The sequence below is a fragment of the Anomaloglossus baeobatrachus genome, chromosome 10 (assembly GCF_048569485.1).
Source record: "Anomaloglossus baeobatrachus isolate aAnoBae1 chromosome 10, aAnoBae1.hap1, whole genome shotgun sequence".
Lineage (NCBI taxonomy): Eukaryota > Metazoa > Chordata > Amphibia > Anura > Aromobatidae > Anomaloglossus > Anomaloglossus baeobatrachus.
The window spans coordinates 4,789,315-4,809,909 of NC_134362.1; the positions used below are offsets into that span (position 1 = coordinate 4,789,315).

The following is a 20,595-nucleotide window of genomic DNA, read 5'->3' on the forward strand; positions in this document are numbered from 1 at the left end:
AAGAGAGTCTGATAGCAGTCACATATGTAATGTCTAGAGTCTATATCAGCACTGGAGCGTTATAAGAGGGGCTGGTATCAGTCACATATGTAATGTCTGGGGTTATATCCGCACTGGAGCGTTATAAGAGGGGCTGATATCAGTCACATATGTAATGTCTGGAGGTTATATCAGCACTGGAGCGTTATAAGAGGGGCTGATATCAGTCACACATGTAATGTCTGGAGGTTATATCAGCACTGGAGCATTATAAGAGGGGCTGATATCAGTCACATATGTAATGTCTGGGGTTATATCAGCACTGGAGTGTTATAAGAGGGGCTGATATCAGTCACATATGTAATGTCTGGGGTTATATCAGCACTGGAGCGTTATAAGAGGGGCTGATATCAGTCACATATGTAATGTCTGGGGTTATATCAGCACTGGAGCGTTATAAGAGGGGCTGATATCAGTCACATATGTAATGTCTGGGGTTATATCAGCGCTGGAGCGTTATAAGAGGGGCTGATATCAGTCACATATGTAATGTCTGGAGGTTATATAAGCGCTGGAGCGTTATAAGAGGGGCTGATATCAGTCACATATGTAATGTCTGGGGTTATATCAGCGCTGGAGCGTTATAAGAGGGGCTGATATCAGTCACATATGTAATGTCTGGAGGTTATATAAGCGCTGGAGCGTTATAAGAGGGGCAGATATCAGCACTGGAGCGTAATAAGAGGGGCAGATATCAGCACTGGAGTATAATAAGAAAGGCAGATATCAGCACTGGAGCATAATAAGAGAGGCAGATATCACTGCTGGAGCATAATAAGAAGGGCAGATATCAGTGCTGGAGCATAATAAGAGAGGCAGATATCAGCACTGGAGCATAATAAGAAAGGCAGATATAAGTCCTGGAGCGTAATAGGAGGGGCAGATATCAGCACTGGAGCGATATAAGAGGGGCAGATATCAGCACTGGAGCATAATAAGAGGGGCTGATATCAGCGCTGGAGCATAATAAGAGGGGCTGATATTAGCAATGAAGCATAAAAAGAGGGGCTGATATTAGCACTGGAGCGTAATAAGAGGGGCTGATATCAGTGCTGGAGTATAATAAGAGGGGCTGTTATCAGTGCTCTAGCGTTATAAGAGGGGCTGATATCAGCACTGGAGCGTAATAAGAGGGGCTGATATCAGCACTAGAGTGTTATTAGAGGGGCTGATATTAGTCACACATGAAATGTCTGGAGGTTATATCAGCACTGGAGTGTTATAAGAGGGGCTGATATCAGTCACATATGTAATGTCTGGGGATATATCAGCACTGGAGCATTATAAGAGGGGCTGATATCAGTCACATATGTAATGTCTGGGGATATATCACCACTGGAGCGTGATAAGAGGGGCTGATATCAGTCACATATGTAATGTCTGGGGTTATATCAGCACTGGAGCGTTATAAGAGGGGCTGATATCAGTCACATATGTAATGTCTGGGGATATATCAGCACTGGAGCGTTATAAGAGGGGCTGATATCAGTCACATATGTAATGTCTGGGGTTATATCAGCACTGGAGCGTTATAAGAGGGGCTGATATCAGTCACATATGTAATGTCTGGGGATATATCAGCACTGGAGCGTGATAAGAGGGGCTGATATCAGTCACATATGTAATGTCTGGAGGTTATATCAGCACTGGAGCGTTATAAGAGGGGCTGATATCAGTCACATATGTAATGTCTGGGGTTATATCAGCACTGGAGCGTTATAAGAGGGGCTGATATCAGTCACATATGTAATGTCTGGGGTTATATCAGCACTGGAGCATTATAAGAGGGGCTGATATCAGTCACATATGTAATGTCTGAGGTTATATCAGCACTGGAGCGTGATAAGAGGGGCTGATATCAGTCACATATGTAATGTCTGGGGTTATATCAGTACTGGAGCGTTATAAGAGGGGCTGATATCAGTCACATATGTAATGTCTGGGGTTATATCAGCACTGGAGCATTATAAGAGGGGCTGATATCAGTCACATGTGTAATGTCTGGGGTTATATCAGCACTGGAGCGTGATAAGAGGGGCTGATATCAGTCACATATATAATGTCTGGAGGTTATATCAGCACTGGAGCGTTATAAGAGGGGCTGATATCAGTCACATATGTAATGTCTGGGGTTATATCAGCACTGGAGCATTATAAGAGGGGCTGATATCAGTCACATATGTAATGTCTGGGGTTATATCAGCACTGGAGCGTGATAAGAGGGGCTGATATCAGTCACATATGTAATGTCTGGGGTTATATCAGTACTGGAGCGTTATAAGAGGGGCTGATATCAGTCACATATGTAATGTCTGGGGTTATATCAGCACTGGAGCGTTATAAGAGGGGCTGATATCAGTCACATATGTAATGTCTGGGGTTATATCAGCACTGGAGCGTTATAAGAGGGGCTGATATCAGTCACATATGTAATGTCTGGGGTTATATCAGCACTGGAGCGTTATATGAGGGGCTGATATCAGTCACATATGTAATGTTTGGTGTTATATCAGCACTGGAGCATTATAAGAGGGGCTGATATCAGTCACATGTGTAATGTCTGGGGTTATATCAGCACTGGAGCATTATAAGAGAGGCTGATATCAGTCACATATGTAATGTCTGGGGTTATATCAGCACTGGAGCATTATAAGAGAGGCTGATATCAGTCACATATGTAATGTCTGGGGTTATATCAGCACTGGAGCATTATAAGAGGGGCTGATATCAGTCACATATGTAATGTCTGGGGTTATATCAGCACTGGAGCATTATAAGAGGGGCTGATATCAGTCACATATGTAATGTCTGGGGTTATATCAGCACTGGAGTGTTATAAGAGGGGCTGATATCAGTCACATATGTAATGTCTGGGGTTATATCAGCACTGGAGCGTTATAAGAGGGGCTGATATCAGTCACATATGTAATGTCTGGGGTTATATCAGCACTGGAGTGTTATAAGAGGGGCTGATATCAGTCACATATGTAATGTCTGGGGTTATATCAGCACTGGAGCGTGATAAGAAGGTCTGACAGTGAGTTACTTGTGGGTGTCCTGGGGTTGGGGGATGAGGTGGTGGTCCGGGTGCTGTTGGATACTCTTGTGTATGCTGCAGTCAGGCATTGTAGCCCCTGCTGTATATGTAGGGGGTATCTGCACTCCTATTGTGCATTTGCAGCCTCCTCGTACTTGTGGAGAGTCGCTGGCATCTCATCGTTGGCATTTTGTAAGCGTTTAATGCTGATTTGGCTCGTTTCCAGCTGCCAATCAGAAGTTTTTAGTGAGTGTGATGGAGCGATGCCGCTGATCTGTGATACAATCTCCTTAGGCAATCGCTACATTATTCATTGTGTAATTGATGTCACATCTGGAGTGTGATAATCGAGCCTTACTGCACCGCGTGTCTGACGGCAGCCGAGACCCGGGACCTCAGCGGACACTCGGAGCGCACCGCTACTGGGGCATACGGCACTTACAGGGGATGACAGAAGTATTCACAGACCCCCACAGGGACACGTACAACAATGTATACAGGTTGTACATTATATGTATATATATCTCTCCCTATATATTTACTTACCCCAGCGTGGATCCTCTTATCAGATGTCAGTACTGATATAACCCCAGACATTACATATGTGACTGATATCAGGCTCTCTTATAACGCTCCAGTGCTGATATAACCCCAGACATTACATATGTGACTGATATCAGGCTCTCTTATAACGCTCCAGTGCTGATATAACCCCAGACATTACATATGTGACTGATATCAGCCCCTCTTATAATGCTCCAGTGCTGATATAACCCCAGACATTACATATGTGACTGATATCAGCCCCTCTTATAACGCTCCAGTGCTGATATAACCCCAGACATTACACATGTGACTGATATCAGCCCCTCTTATAATGCTCCAGTGCTGATATAACCCCAGACATTACATATGTGACTGATATCAGCCCCTCTTATAATGCTCCAGTGCTGATATAACCCCAGACATTACACATGTGACTGATATCAGCCCCTCTTATAATGCTCCAGTGCTGATATAACCCCAGACATTACATATGTGACTGATATCAGCCCCTCTTATAATGCTCCAGTGCTGATATATCCTCCAGACATTACATATGTGACTGATATCAGCCCCTCTTATAATGCTCCAGTGCTGATATAACCCCAGACATTACATATGTGACTCATATCAGCCCCTCTTATAATGCTCCAGTGCTGATATAACCCCAGACATTACATATGTGACTGATATCAGCCCCTCTTATAACGCTCCAGTGCTGATATAACCCCAGACATTACATATGTGACTGATATCAGACCCTCTTATAATGCTCCAGTGCTGATATAATCCCAGACATTACATATGTGACTGATATCCCCTCTTATAATGCTCCAGTGCTGATATAACCCCAGACATTACATATGTGACTGATATCAGCCCCTCTTATAATGCTCCAGTGCTGATATAACCCCAGACATTACACATGTGACTGATATCAGCCCCTCTTATAATGCTCCAGTGCTGATATAACCCCAGACATTACATATGTGACTGATATCAGGCTCTCTTATAACGCTCCAGTGCTGATATAACCCCAGACATTACACATGTGACTGATATCAGCCCCTCTTATAATGCTCCAGTGCTGATATAACCCCAGACATTACATATGTGACTGATATCAGCCCCTCTTATAATGCTCCAGTGCTGATATAACCCCAGACATTACATATGTGACTGATACCAGCCCCTCTTATAATGCTCCAGTGCTGATATATCCTCCAGACATTACATATGTGACTGATATCAGCCCTTCTTATAATGCTCCAGTGCTGATATATCCTCCAGACATTACATATGTGACTGATATCAGCCCCTCTTATAATGCTCCAGTGCTGATATAACCCCAGACATTACATATGTGACTGATATCAGCCCCTCTTATAATGCTCCAGTGCTGATATAACCCCAGACATTACATATGTGACTGATATCAGACCCTCTTATAATGCTCCAGTGCTGATATAATCCCAGACATTACATATGTGACTGATATCATCCCCTCTTATAATGCTCCAGTGCTGATATAACCCCAGACATTACATATGTGACTGATATCAGCCCCTCTTATAATGCTCCAGTGCTGATATAACCCCAGACATTACATATGTGACTGATATCAGCCACTCTTATAACGCTCCAGTGCTGATATAACCCCAGACATTACACATGTGACTGATATCAGCCCCTCTTATAATGCTCCAGTGCTCATATAACCTCCAGACATTACATATGTGACTGATATCAGCCCCTCTTATAATGCTCCAGTGCTGATATAACCCCAGACATTACACATGTGACTGATATCAGCCCCTCATATAACGCTCCAGTGCTGATATAACCCCAGACATTACATATGTGACTGATATCAGCCCCTCTTATAATGCTCCAGTGCTGATATAACCCCAGACATTACATATGTGACTGATATCAGCCCCTCTTATAATGCTCCAGTGCTGATATAACCCCAGACCTTACATATGTGACTGATATCAGCCCCTCTTATAACGCTCCAGTGCTGATATAACCCCAGACATTACATATGTGACTGATATCAGCCCCTCTTATAACGCTCCAGTGCTGATATAACCCCCAGACATTACATATGTGACTGATATCAGCCCCTCTTATAATGCTCCAGTGCTGATATAACCCCAGACATTACATATGTGACTGATATCAGCCCCTCTTATAACGCTCCAGTGCTGATATAACCCCAGACATTACATATGTGACTGATATCAGCCCCTCTTATAACGCTCCAGTGCTGATATAACCCCCAGACATTACATATGTGACTGATATCAGCCCTTCTTATAATGCTCCAGTGCTGATATATCCTCCAGACATTACATATGTGACTGATATCAGCCCCTCTTATAATGCTCCAGTGCTGATATAACCCCAGACATTACATATGTGACTCATATCAGCCCCTCTTATAATGCTCCAGTGCTGATACAACCCCAGACATTACATATGTGACTGATATCAGCCCCTCTTATAACGCTCCAGTGCTGATATAACCCCAGACATTACATATGTGACTGATATCAGACCCTCTTATAATGCTCCAGTGCTGATATAATCCCAGACATTACATATGTGACTGATATCATCCCCTCTTATAATGCTCCAGTGCTGATATAACCCCAGACATTACATATGTGACTGATATCAGCCCCTCTTATAATGCTCCAGTGCTGATATAACCCCAGACATTACATATGTGACTGATATCAGCCACTCTTATAACGCTCCAGTGCTGATATAACCCCAGACATTACACATGTGACTGATATCAGCCCCTCTTATAATGCTCCAGTGCTCATATAACCTCCAGACATTACATATGTGACTGATATCAGCCCCTCTTATAATGCTCCAGTGCTGATATAACCCCAGACATTACACATGTGACTGATATCAGCCCCTCATATAACGCTCCAGTGCTGATATAACCCCAGACATTACATATGTGACTGATATCAGCCCCTCTTATAATGCTCCAGTGCTGATATAACCCCAGACATTACATATGTGACTGATATCAGCCCCTCTTATAATGCTCCAGTGCTGATATAACCCCAGACATTACACATGTGACTGATATCAGCCCCTCTTATAACGCTCCAGTGCTGATATAACCCCAGACATTACATATGTGACTGATATCAGCCCCTCTTATAACGCTCCAGTGCTGATATAACCCCAGACATTACATATGTGACTGATATCAGCCCCTCTTATAATGCTCCAGTGCTGATATAACCCCAGACATTACATATGTGACTGATAACAGCCCCTCTTATAATGCTCCAGTGCTGATATAACCTCCAGACATTACATATGTGACTGATATCAGCCCCTCTTATAACACTCCAGTGCTGATATAACCCCAGACATTACATATGTGACTGATATCAGCCCCTCTTATAACGCTCCAGTGCTGATATAACCCCAGACATTACATATGTGACTGATATCAGCCCCTCTTATAACGCTCCAGTGCTGATATAACCCCAGACATTACATATGTGACTGATATCAGCCCCTCTTATAACGCTCCAGTGCTGATATAACCCCCAGACATTACATATGTGACTGATATCAGCCCCTCTTATAATGCTCCAGTGCTGATATAACCCCAGACATTACATATGTGACTGATATCAGCCCCTCTTATAATGCTCCAGTGCTGATATAACCCCAGACATTACATATGTGACTGATATCAGCCCCTCTTATAACGCTCCAGTGCTGATATAACCCCAGACATTACATATGTGACTGATATCAGCCCCTCTTATAATGCTCCAGTGCTGATATAACCCCAGACATTACATATGTGACTCATATCAGCCCCTCTTATTATGCTCCAGTGCTGATATAACCTCCAGACATTACATATGTGACTGATATCAGCCCCTCTTATAACGCTCCAGTGCTGATATAACCCCAGACATTACATATGTGACTGATATCAGCCCCTCTTATAACGCTCCAGTGCTGATATAACCCCAGACATTACATATGTGACTGATATCTGCCCCTCTTATAACGCTCCAGTGCTGATATAACCCCCAGACATTACATATGTGACTGATATCAGGCTCTCTTATAACACTCCAGTGCTGATATAACCTCCAGACATTACATATGTGACTGATATCAGCCCCTCTTATAATGCTCCAGTACTGATATAACCTCCAGACATTACATATGTGACTGATATCAGCCCCTCTTATAACACTCCAGTGCTGATATAACCCCAGACATTACATATGTGACTGATATCAGCCCCTCTTATAATGCTCCAGTGCTGATATAACCCCAGACATTACATATGTGACTGATATCAGCCCCTCTTATAATGCTCCAGTGCTGATATAACCCCAGACATTACATATGTGACTGATATCAGCCCCTCTTATAACGCTCCAGTACTGATATAACCTCCAGACATTACATATGTGACTGATATTAGCCCCTCTTATAATGCTCCAGTGCTGATATAACCCCAGACATTACATATGTGACTGATATCAGCCCCTCTTATAATGCTCCAGTGCTGATATAACCCCAGACATTACATATGTGACTCATATCAGCCCCTCTTATTATGCTCCAGTGCTGATATAATCTCCAGACATTACATATGTGACTGATATCAGCCCCTCTTATAACGCTCCAGTACTGATATAACCTCCAGACATTACATATGTGACTGATATCAGCCCCTCTTATAACGCTCCAGTGCTGATATAACCTCAGACATTACATATGTGACTGATATCAGCCCCTCTTATCACGCTCCAGTGCTGATATAACCTCAGACATTACATATGTGACTGATATCAGCCCCTCTTATAATGCTCCAGTGCTGATATAACCCCAGACATTACATATGTGACTGATATCAGCCCCTCTTATAACGCTCCAGTGCTGATATAACCTCCAGACATTACATATGTGACTGATATCAGCCCCTCTTATAACGCTCCAGTGCTGATATAACCCCAGACATTACATATGTGACTGATATCAGCCCCTCTTATAATGCTCCAGTGCTGATATAACCTCAGACATTACATATGTGACTGATATCAGCCCCTCTTATAATGCTCCAGTGCTGATATAACCCCAGACATTACATATGTGACTGATATCAGCCCCTCTTATAACGCTCCAGTGCTGATATAACCCCAGACATTACATATGTGACTGATATCAGCCCCTCTTATAATGCTCCAGTGCTGATATAACCCCAGACATTACATATGTGACTGATATCAGCCCCTCTTATAATGCTCCAGTGCTGATATAACCTCCAGACATTACATATGTGACTGATATCAGCCCCTCTTATAACACTCCAGTGCTGATATAACCCCAGACATTACATATGTGACTGATATCAGCCCCTCTTATAACGCTCCAGTGCTGATATAACCCCAGACATTACATATGTGACTGATATCAGCCCCTCTTATAACGCTCCAGTGCTGATATAACCCCAGACATTACATATGTGACTGATATCAGCCCCTCTTATAACGCTCCAGTGCTGATATAACCCCCAGACATTACATATGTGACTGATATCAGCCCCTCTTATAATGCTCCAGTGCTGATATAACCCCAGACATTACATATGTGACTGATATCAGCCCCTCTTATAATGCTCCAGTGCTGATATAACCCCAGACATTACATATGTGACTGATATCAGCCCCTCTTATAACGCTCCAGTGCTGATATAACCCCAGACATTACATATGTGACTGATATCAGCCCCTCTTATAATGCTCCAGTGCTGATATAACCCCAGACATTACATATGTGACTCATATCAGCCCCTCTTATTATGCTCCAGTGCTGATATAACCTCCAGACATTACATATGTGACTGATATCAGCCCCTCTTATAACGCTCCAGTGCTGATATAACCCCAGACATTACACATGTGACTGATATCAGCCCCTCTTATAACGCTCCAGTGCTGATATAACCCCAGACATTACATATGTGACTGATATCAGCTCCTCTTATAATGCCCCAGTGCTGATATAACCTCCAGACATTACATATGTGACTGATATCAGCCCCTCTTATAACGCTCCAGTGCTGATATAACCCCAGACATTACACATGTGACTGATATCAGCCCCTCTTATAACGCTCCAGTGCTGATATAACCCCAGACATTACATATGTGACTGATATCAGCCCCTCTTATAATGCTCCAGTGCTGATATAACCCCAGACATTACATATGTGACTGATATCAGCCCCTCTTATAACGCTCCAGTGCTGATATAACCCCAGACATTACATATGTGACTGATATCTGCCCCTCTTATAACGCTCCAGTGCTGATATAACCCCCAGACATTACATATGTGACTGATATCAGGCTCTCTTATAACACTCCAGTGCTGATATAACCTCCAGACATTACATATGTGACTGATATCAGCCCCTCTTATAATGCTCCAGTACTGATATAACCTCCAGACATTACATATGTGACTGATATCAGCCCCTCTTATAACACTCCAGTGCTGATATAACCCCAGACATTACATATGTGACTGATATCAGCCCCTCTTATAATGCTCCAGTGCTGATATAACCCCAGACATTACATATGTGACTGATATCAGCCCCTCTTATAATGCTCCAGTGCTGATATAACCCCAGACATTACATATGTGACTGATATCAGCCCCTCTTATAACGCTCCAGCGCTGATATAACCCCAGACATTACATATGTGACTGATATCCCCTCTTATAATGCTCCAGTGCTGATATAACCCCAGACATTACATATGTGACTGATATCAGCCCCTCTTATAATGCTCCAGTGCTGATATAACCCCAGACATTACACATGTGACTGATATCAGCCCCTCTTATAATGCTCCAGTGCTGATATAACCCCAGACATTACATATGTGACTGATATCAGGCTCTCTTATAACGCTCCAGTGCTGATATAACCCCAGACATTACACATGTGACTGATATCAGCCCCTCTTATAATGCTCCAGTGCTGATATAACCCCAGACATTACATATGTGACTGATATCAGCCCCTCTTATAATGCTCCAGTGCTGATATAACCCCAGACATTACATATGTGACTGATACCAGCCCCTCTTATAATGCTCCAGTGCTGATATATCCTCCAGACATTACATATGTGACTGATATCAGCCCTTCTTATAATGCTCCAGTGCTGATATATCCTCCAGACATTACATATGTGACTGATATCAGCCCCTCTTATAATGCTCCAGTGCTGATATAACCCCAGACATTACATATGTGACTGATATCAGCCCCTCTTATAATGCTCCAGTGCTGATATAACCCCAGACATTACATATGTGACTGATATCAGACCCTCTTATAATGCTCCAGTGCTGATATAATCCCAGACATTACATATGTGACTGATATCATCCCCTCTTATAATGCTCCAGTGCTGATATAACCCCAGACATTACATATGTGACTGATATCAGCCCCTCTTATAATGCTCCAGTGCTGATATAACCCCAGACATTACATATGTGACTGATATCAGCCACTCTTATAACGCTCCAGTGCTGATATAACCCCAGACATTACACATGTGACTGATATCAGCCCCTCTTATAATGCTCCAGTGCTCATATAACCTCCAGACATTACATATGTGACTGATATCAGCCCCTCTTATAATGCTCCAGTGCTGATATAACCCCAGACATTACACATGTGACTGATATCAGCCCCTCATATAACGCTCCAGTGCTGATATAACCCCAGACATTACATATGTGACTGATATCAGCCCCTCTTATAATGCTCCAGTGCTGATATAACCCCAGACATTACATATGTGACTGATATCAGCCCCTCTTATAATGCTCCAGTGCTGATATAACCCCAGACCTTACATATGTGACTGATATCAGCCCCTCTTATAACGCTCCAGTGCTGATATAACCCCAGACATTACATATGTGACTGATATCAGCCCCTCTTATAACGCTCCAGTGCTGATATAACCCCCAGACATTACATATGTGACTGATATCAGCCCCTCTTATAATGCTCCAGTGCTGATATAACCCCAGACATTACATATGTGACTGATATCAGCCCCTCTTATAACGCTCCAGTGCTGATATAACCCCAGACATTACATATGTGACTGATATCAGCCCCTCTTATAACGCTCCAGTGCTGATATAACCCCCAGACATTACATATGTGACTGATATCAGCCCTTCTTATAATGCTCCAGTGCTGATATAACCCCAGACATTACATATGTGACTCATATCAGCCCCTCTTATAATGCTCCAGTGCTGATACAACCCCAGACATTACATATGTGACTGATATCAGCCCCTCTTATAACGCTCCAGTGCTGATATAACCCCAGACATTACATATGTGACTGATATCAGACCCTCTTATAATGCTCCAGTGCTGATATAATCCCAGACATTACATATGTGACTGATATCATCCCCTCTTATAATGCTCCAGTGCTGATATAACCCCAGACATTACATATGTGACTGATATCAGCCCCTCTTATAATGCTCCAGTGCTGATATAACCCCAGACATTACATATGTGACTGATATCAGCCACTCTTATAACGCTCCAGTGCTGATATATCCCCAGACATTACACATGTGACTGATATCAGCCCCTCTTATAATGCTCCAGTGCTCATATAACCTCCAGACATTACATATGTGACTGATATCAGCCCCTCTTATAATGCTCCAGTGCTGATATAACCCCAGACATTACACATGTGACTGATATCAGCCCCTCATATAACGCTCCAGTGCTGATATAACCCCAGACATTACATATGTGACTGATATCAGCCCCTCTTATAATGCTCCAGTGCTGATATAACCCCAGACATTACATATGTGACTGATATCAGCCCCTCTTATAATGCTCCAGTGCTGATATAACCCCAGACATTACACATGTGACTGATATCAGCCCCTCTTATAACGCTCCAGTGCTGATATAACCCCAGACATTACATATGTGACTGATATCAGCCCCTCTTATAACGCTCCAGTGCTGATATAACCCCAGACATTACATATGTGACTGATATCAGCCCCTCTTATAATGCTCCAGTGCTGATATAACCCCAGACATTACATATGTGACTGATATCAGCCCCTCTTATAATGCTCCAGTGCTGATATAACCTCCAGACATTACATATGTGACTGATATCAGCCCCTCTTATAACACTCCAGTGCTGATATAACCCCAGACATTACATATGTGACTGATATCAGCCCCTCTTATAACGCTCCAGTGCTGATATAACCCCAGACATTACATATGTGACTGATATCAGCCCCTCTTATAACGCTCCAGTGCTGATATAACCCCAGACATTACATATGTGACTGATATCAGCCCCTCTTATAACGCTCCAGTGCTGATATAACCCCCAGACATTACATATGTGACTGATATCAGCCCCTCTTATAATGCTCCAGTGCTGATATAACCCCAGACATTACATATGTGACTGATATCAGCCCCTCTTATAATGCTCCAGTGCTGATATAACCCCAGACATTACATATGTGACTGATATCAGCCCCTCTTATAACGCTCCAGTGCTGATATAACCCCAGACATTACATATGTGACTGATATCAGCCCCTCTTATAATGCTCCAGTGCTGATATAACCCCAGACATTACATATGTGACTCATATCAGCCCCTCTTATTATGCTCCAGTGCTGATATAACCTCCAGACATTACATATGTGACTGATATCAGCCCCTCTTATAACGCTCCAGTGCTGATATAACCCCAGACATTACATATGTGACTGATATCAGCCCCTCTTATAACGCTCCAGTGCTGATATAACCCCAGACATTACATATGTGACTGATATCTGCCCCTCTTATAACGCTCCAGTGCTGATATAACCCCCAGACATTACATATGTGACTGATATCAGGCTCTCTTATAACACTCCAGTGCTGATATAACCTCCAGACATTACATATGTGACTGATATCAGCCCCTCTTATAATGCTCCAGTACTGATATAACCTCCAGACATTACATATGTGACTGATATCAGCCCCTCTTATAACACTCCAGTGCTGATATAACCCCAGACATTACATATGTGACTGATATCAGCCCCTCTTATAATGCTCCAGTGCTGATATAACCCCAGACATTACATATGTGACTGATATCAGCCCCTCTTATAATGCTCCAGTGCTGATATAACCCCAGACATTACATATGTGACTGATATCAGCCCCTCTTATAACGCTCCAGTACTGATATAACCTCCAGACATTACATATGTGACTGATATTAGCCCCTCTTATAATGCTCCAGTGCTGATATAACCCCAGACATTACATATGTGACTGATATCAGCCCCTCTTATAATGCTCCAGTGCTGATATAACCCCAGACATTACATATGTGACTCATATCAGCCCCTCTTATTATGCTCCAGTGCTGATATAATCTCCAGACATTACATATGTGACTGATATCAGCCCCTCTTATAACGCTCCAGTACTGATATAACCTCCAGACATTACATATGTGACTGATATCAGCCCCTCTTATAACGCTCCAGTGCTGATATAACCTCAGACATTACATATGTGACTGATATCAGCCCCTCTTATCACGCTCCAGTGCTGATATAACCTCAGACATTACATATGTGACTGATATCAGCCCCTCTTATAATGCTCCAGTGCTGATATAACCCCAGACATTACATATGTGACTGATATCAGCCCCTCTTATAACGCTCCAGTGCTGATATAACCTCCAGACATTACATATGTGACTGATATCAGCCCCTCTTATAACGCTCCAGTGCTGATATAACCCCAGACATTACATATGTGACTGATATCAGCCCCTCTTATAATGCTCCAGTGCTGATATAACCTCAGACATTACATATGTGACTGATATCAGCCCCTCTTATAATGCTCCAGTGCTGATATAACCCCAGACATTACATATGTGACTGATATCAGCCCCTCTTATAACGCTCCAGTGCTGATATAACCCCAGACATTACATATGTGACTGATATCAGCCCCTCTTATAATGCTCCAGTGCTGATATAACCCCAGACATTACATATGTGACTGATATCAGCCCCTCTTATAATGCTCCAGTGCTGATATAACCTCCAGACATTACATATGTGACTGATATCAGCCCCTCTTATAACACTCCAGTGCTGATATAACCCCAGACATTACATATGTGACTGATATCAGCCCCTCTTATAACGCTCCAGTGCTGATATAACCCCAGACATTACATATGTGACTGATATCAGCCCCTCTTATAACGCTCCAGTGCTGATATAACCCCAGACATTACATATGTGACTGATATCAGCCCCTCTTATAACGCTCCAGTGCTGATATAACCCCCAGACATTACATATGTGACTGATATCAGCCCCTCTTATAATGCTCCAGTGCTGATATAACCCCAGACATTACATATGTGACTGATATCAGCCCCTCTTATAATGCTCCAGTGCTGATATAACCCCAGACATTACATATGTGACTGATATCAGCCCCTCTTATAACGCTCCAGTGCTGATATAACCCCAGACATTACATATGTGACTGATATCAGCCCCTCTTATAATGCTCCAGTGCTGATATAACCCCAGACATTACATATGTGACTCATATCAGCCCCTCTTATTATGCTCCAGTGCTGATATAACCTCCAGACATTACATATGTGACTGATATCAGCCCCTCTTATAACGCTCCAGTGCTGATATAACCCCAGACATTACACATGTGACTGATATCAGCCCCTCTTATAACGCTCCAGTGCTGATATAACCCCAGACATTACATATGTGACTGATATCAGCTCCTCTTATAATGCCCCAGTGCTGATATAACCTCCAGACATTACATATGTGACTGATATCAGCCCCTCTTATAACGCTCCAGTGCTGATATAACCCCAGACATTACACATGTGACTGATATCAGCCCCTCTTATAACGCTCCAGTGCTGATATAACCCCAGACATTACATATGTGACTGATATCAGCCCCTCTTATAATGCTCCAGTGCTGATATAACCCCAGACATTACATATGTGACTGATATCAGCCCCTCTTATAACGCTCCAGTGCTGATATAACCCCAGACATTACATATGTGACTGATATCTGCCCCTCTTATAACGCTCCAGTGCTGATATAACCCCCAGACATTACATATGTGACTGATATCAGGCTCTCTTATAACACTCCAGTGCTGATATAACCTCCAGACATTACATATGTGACTGATATCAGCCCCTCTTATAATGCTCCAGTACTGATATAACCTCCAGACATTACATATGTGACTGATATCAGCCCCTCTTATAACACTCCAGTGCTGATATAACCCCAGACATTACATATGTGACTGATATCAGCCCCTCTTATAATGCTCCAGTGCTGATATAACCCCAGACATTACATATGTGACTGATATCAGCCCCTCTTATAATGCTCCAGTGCTGATATAACCCCAGACATTACATATGTGACTGATATCAGCCCCTCTTATAACGCTGCAGTACTGATATAACCTCCAGACATTACATATGTGACTGATATCAGCCCCTCTTATAATGCTCCAGTGCTCATATAACCCCAGACATTACATATGTGACTGATATCAGCCCCTCTTATAACGCTCCAGTGCTGATATAACCCCAGACATTACATATGTGACTGATATCAGCCCCTCTTATAACGCTCCAGTGCTGATATAACCTCAGACATTACATATGTGACTGATATCAGCCCCTCTTATAATGCTCCAGTGCTGATATAACCCCAGACATTACATATGTGACTGATATCAGCCCCTCTTATAACGCTCCAGTGCTGATATAACCCCAGACATTACATATGTGACTGATATCAGCCCCTCTTATAACGCTCCAGCGCTGATATAACCCCAGACATTACATATGTGACTGATATCAGCCCCTCTTATAACGCTCCAGTACTGATATAACCTCCAGACATTACATATGTGACTGATATCAGCCCCTCTTATAATGCTCCAGTACTGATATAACCTCCAGACATTACATATGTGACTGATATCAGCCCCTCTTATAACACTCCAGTACTGATATAACCTCCAGACATTACATATGTGACTGATATCAGCCCCTCTTATAACGCTCCAGTGCTGATATAACCCCAGACATTACACATGTGACTGATATCAGCCCCTCTTATAATGCTCCAGTGCTGATATAACCCCAGACATTACATATGTGACTGATATTAGCCCCTCTTATAATGCTCCAGTGCTGATATAACCCCAGACATTACATATGTGACTGATATCAGCCCCTCTTATAATGCTCCAGTGCTGATATAACCGCAGACATTACATATGTGACTCATATCAGCCCCTCTTATTATGCTCCAGTGCTGATATAATCTCCAGACATTACATATGTGACTGATATCAGCCCCTCTTATAACGCTCCAGTACTGATATAACCTCCAGACATTACATATGTGACTGATATCAGCCCCTCTTATAACGCTCCAGTGCTGATATAACCTCAGACATTACATATGTGACTGATATCAGCCCCTCTTATCACGCTCCAGTGCTGATATAACCTCAGACATTACATATGTGACTGATATCAGCCCCTCTTATAATGCTGCAGTGCTGATATAACCCCAGACATTACATATGTGACTGATATCAGCCCCTCTTATAACGCTCCAGTGCTGATATAACCTCCAGACATTACATATGTGACTGATATCAGCCCCTCTTATAATGCTCCAGTGCTGATATAACCCCAGACATTACATATGTGACTGATATCAGCCCCTCTTATAACGCTCCAGTGCTGATATAACCCCAGACATTACATATGTGACTGATATCAGCCCCTCTTATAATGCCCCAGTGCTGATATAACCTCCAGACATTACATATGTGACTGATATCAGCCCCTCTTATAACGCTCCAGTGCTGATATAACCCCAGACATTACATATGTGACTGATATCAGCCCCTCTTATAATGCTCCAGTGCTGATATAACCCCAGACATTACATATGTGACTGATATCAGCCCCTCTTATAACGCTCCAGTGCTGATATAACCCCAGACATTACATATGTGACTGATATCAGCCCCTCTTATAATGCCCCAGTGCTGATATAACCTCCAGACATTACATATGTGACTGATATCAGCCCCTCTTATCACGCTCCAGTGCTGATATAACCCCAGACATTACATATGTGACTGATATCAGCTCCTCTTATAATGCCCCAGTGCTGATATAACCCCAGACATTACATATGTGACTGATATCAGCCCCTCTTATAATGCTCCAGCGCTGATATAACCCCAGACATTACATATGTGACTGATATCAGCCCCTCTTATAACGCTCCAGTGCTGATATAACCCCAGACATTACATATGTGACTGATATCAGCCCCTCTTATAATGCTCCAGTGCTGATATAACCCCAGACATTACATATGTGACTGATATCAGCCCCTCTTATAATGCTCCAGTGCTGATATAACCCCAGACATTACATATGTGACTGATATCAGCCCCTCTTATAACGCTCCAGTGCTGATATAACCCCAGACATTACATATGTGACTGATATCAGCCCCTCTTATAATGCCCCAGTGCTGATATAACCTCCAGACATTACATATGTGACTGATATCAGCCCCTCTTATCACGCTCCAGTGCTGATATAACCCCAGACATTACATATGTGACTGATATCAGCTCCTCTTATAATGCCCCAGTGCTGATATAACCCCAGACATTACATATGTGACTGATATCAGCCCGTTTGCTTCTTCAGTTGCACCAGCTGATATTATTTGTCACTTAGGCGGGCTTTGCACGTTGCGACATCGCAAGCCGATGCTGCGATGACGCACGCGATAGTCCCCGCCCCCGTCGAAGTTACGATATCTTGTGATAGCTGGCGTTGCGAAAATTATCACTACGCCAGCTTCACATGCACTCACCTGCCCTGCGACCGTCGCTCTGGCCGGCGACCCGCCTCCTTCCTAAGGGGGCGGGTCGTGCGGCGTCATAGCGTCGTCACACGGCAGGTGGCCAATAGCGGCGGAGGGGCAGAGATGAGCAGGATGTAAACATCCCGCCCACCTCCTTCCTTCCGTAGAGCTGCCGGCGGCAGGAAGGAGATGTTCCTCGCTCCTGCGGCTTCATACACAGCGATGTGTGCTGCCGCAGGAACGAGGAACAACATCATACCTGTCGCTGCAACGGCATTATGGAAATGTCGGTGAATGCAACGATGATACGATAACGACGTTTTTGCGCTCGTTCATCGTATCATCTAGCATTTACACAGTATGTCAAATCGAAAGTGACGCCGGATGTGCGTCACTTTCGATTTGACCCCACCGACATCACACGTGCAAAGTCGCCCTAAGTGTTAGGATTGCTTCTAATTACTGATAATCTCAGCGGGTGTCAGGACTTTCCAGGGCTTTTTGCTCTTCTCTTTCTTCATGTGTTCAATACTTTTTCCTTGTGCAATTTCTCACTTTTACACATAATTTATGGACATCTATGGTGATTTCTTTGTGTGGATTAGACAGGTTGTTACCTACATCTGGTGAGAAATTCATGTCAGTCACATCTTTAGAAATATACTTACTTAGAACATTGGTGACGTGTTCAATCTCATTTCACCCGCTGTGTATGTATCACCGCTTTATACACTGTGTGCAGAATTATTAGGCAAGTTGTATTCTAGAGGATTTTTTATTATTGATCAACAACTATGTTCTCAATCACCCAAAAGACTCATAAACATCAAAGCTTAATATTTTTGGCAGTTGGAGGGGTTTAGATTTTTCTATCTTAGGAGGATCTGTTTGTGCAGGTGACTATTACTGTGCAGAATTATTAGGCAACTTAATAAAAACCAAATCTATTCCCATCTCACTTGTTTATTGTCACCAGGAAACCAATATAACTGCCCCAAATATAGAAATAAACATTTCTGACTGCAAAAACAAAACCACAAAAGTGAGTGCCCAATATCGCCCCTTTCTTTCTGATGACACTCAGCAGCCGACCGTCCATAGATTCTGTCATTGCTTGATCTGTTTACGATCAACATTGCGTGCAGCAGACACCACAGCCTCCAGACACCACAGCCTCCAGCCACCACAGCCTCCAGCCACCACAGCCTCCAGCCACCACAGCCTCCAGCCACCACAGCCTCCAGCCACCACAGCCTCCAGACACCACAGCCTCCAGACACTGCTCCCAGAGGTGGACTGTTTTCCCTCCCTGTAGATCTCACATTTTATGAGGGACCACAGGTTCTCTATGGGATTCAGATCAGGTGAACAAGGGGGCCATGTCATTATTTTTCATCTTTTAGACCTTTACTGGCCGGCCACGCTGTGGAGTAATTGGATGCATGTGATGGAGCATTGTCCTGCAGGAAAATCATGTTTTTCTTGAACGATTAGCGACTTCTTCCTGTACCACTGCTTGAAGAAGTTGTCCTCCAGAAACTGGCAGTAGGTCTGGGAGCTGAGCTTCACTCCATCCTCAACCCGAAAAGGTCCCACAAGTTCATCTTTGCTGATCCCAGCCCATACCAGTGCCCACCTCCACCTTGCTGGCGTCTGAGTCGGAGTGGAGCCTCTGCCCTTTACTGATCCGGCCTCTGGCCCATCCATCTGCCCATCAAGAGTCACTCTCATTTCATCATCCATAAAACCTGTGAAGAATCAGTCTTCAGATATTTCTTGGCCCAGTCTTGAGGTTTTATCTTCTGTGTCTTGGTCAGAGGTGGTGGTTTTCAGCCTTCCTTACCTTGGCCTGTC

The 20,595-nt window shown here is 43.3% G+C and overlaps 1 protein-coding gene across 11 annotated transcripts in view; it reads left to right on the top strand.

Annotated features, from left to right (window-relative positions):
• The window catches only part of SOX6 (SRY-box transcription factor 6), an 853,991-nt gene that overhangs the window by 624,999 nt on the left and 208,397 nt on the right, over positions 1-20,595 (top strand). The window lies entirely within an intron of this gene.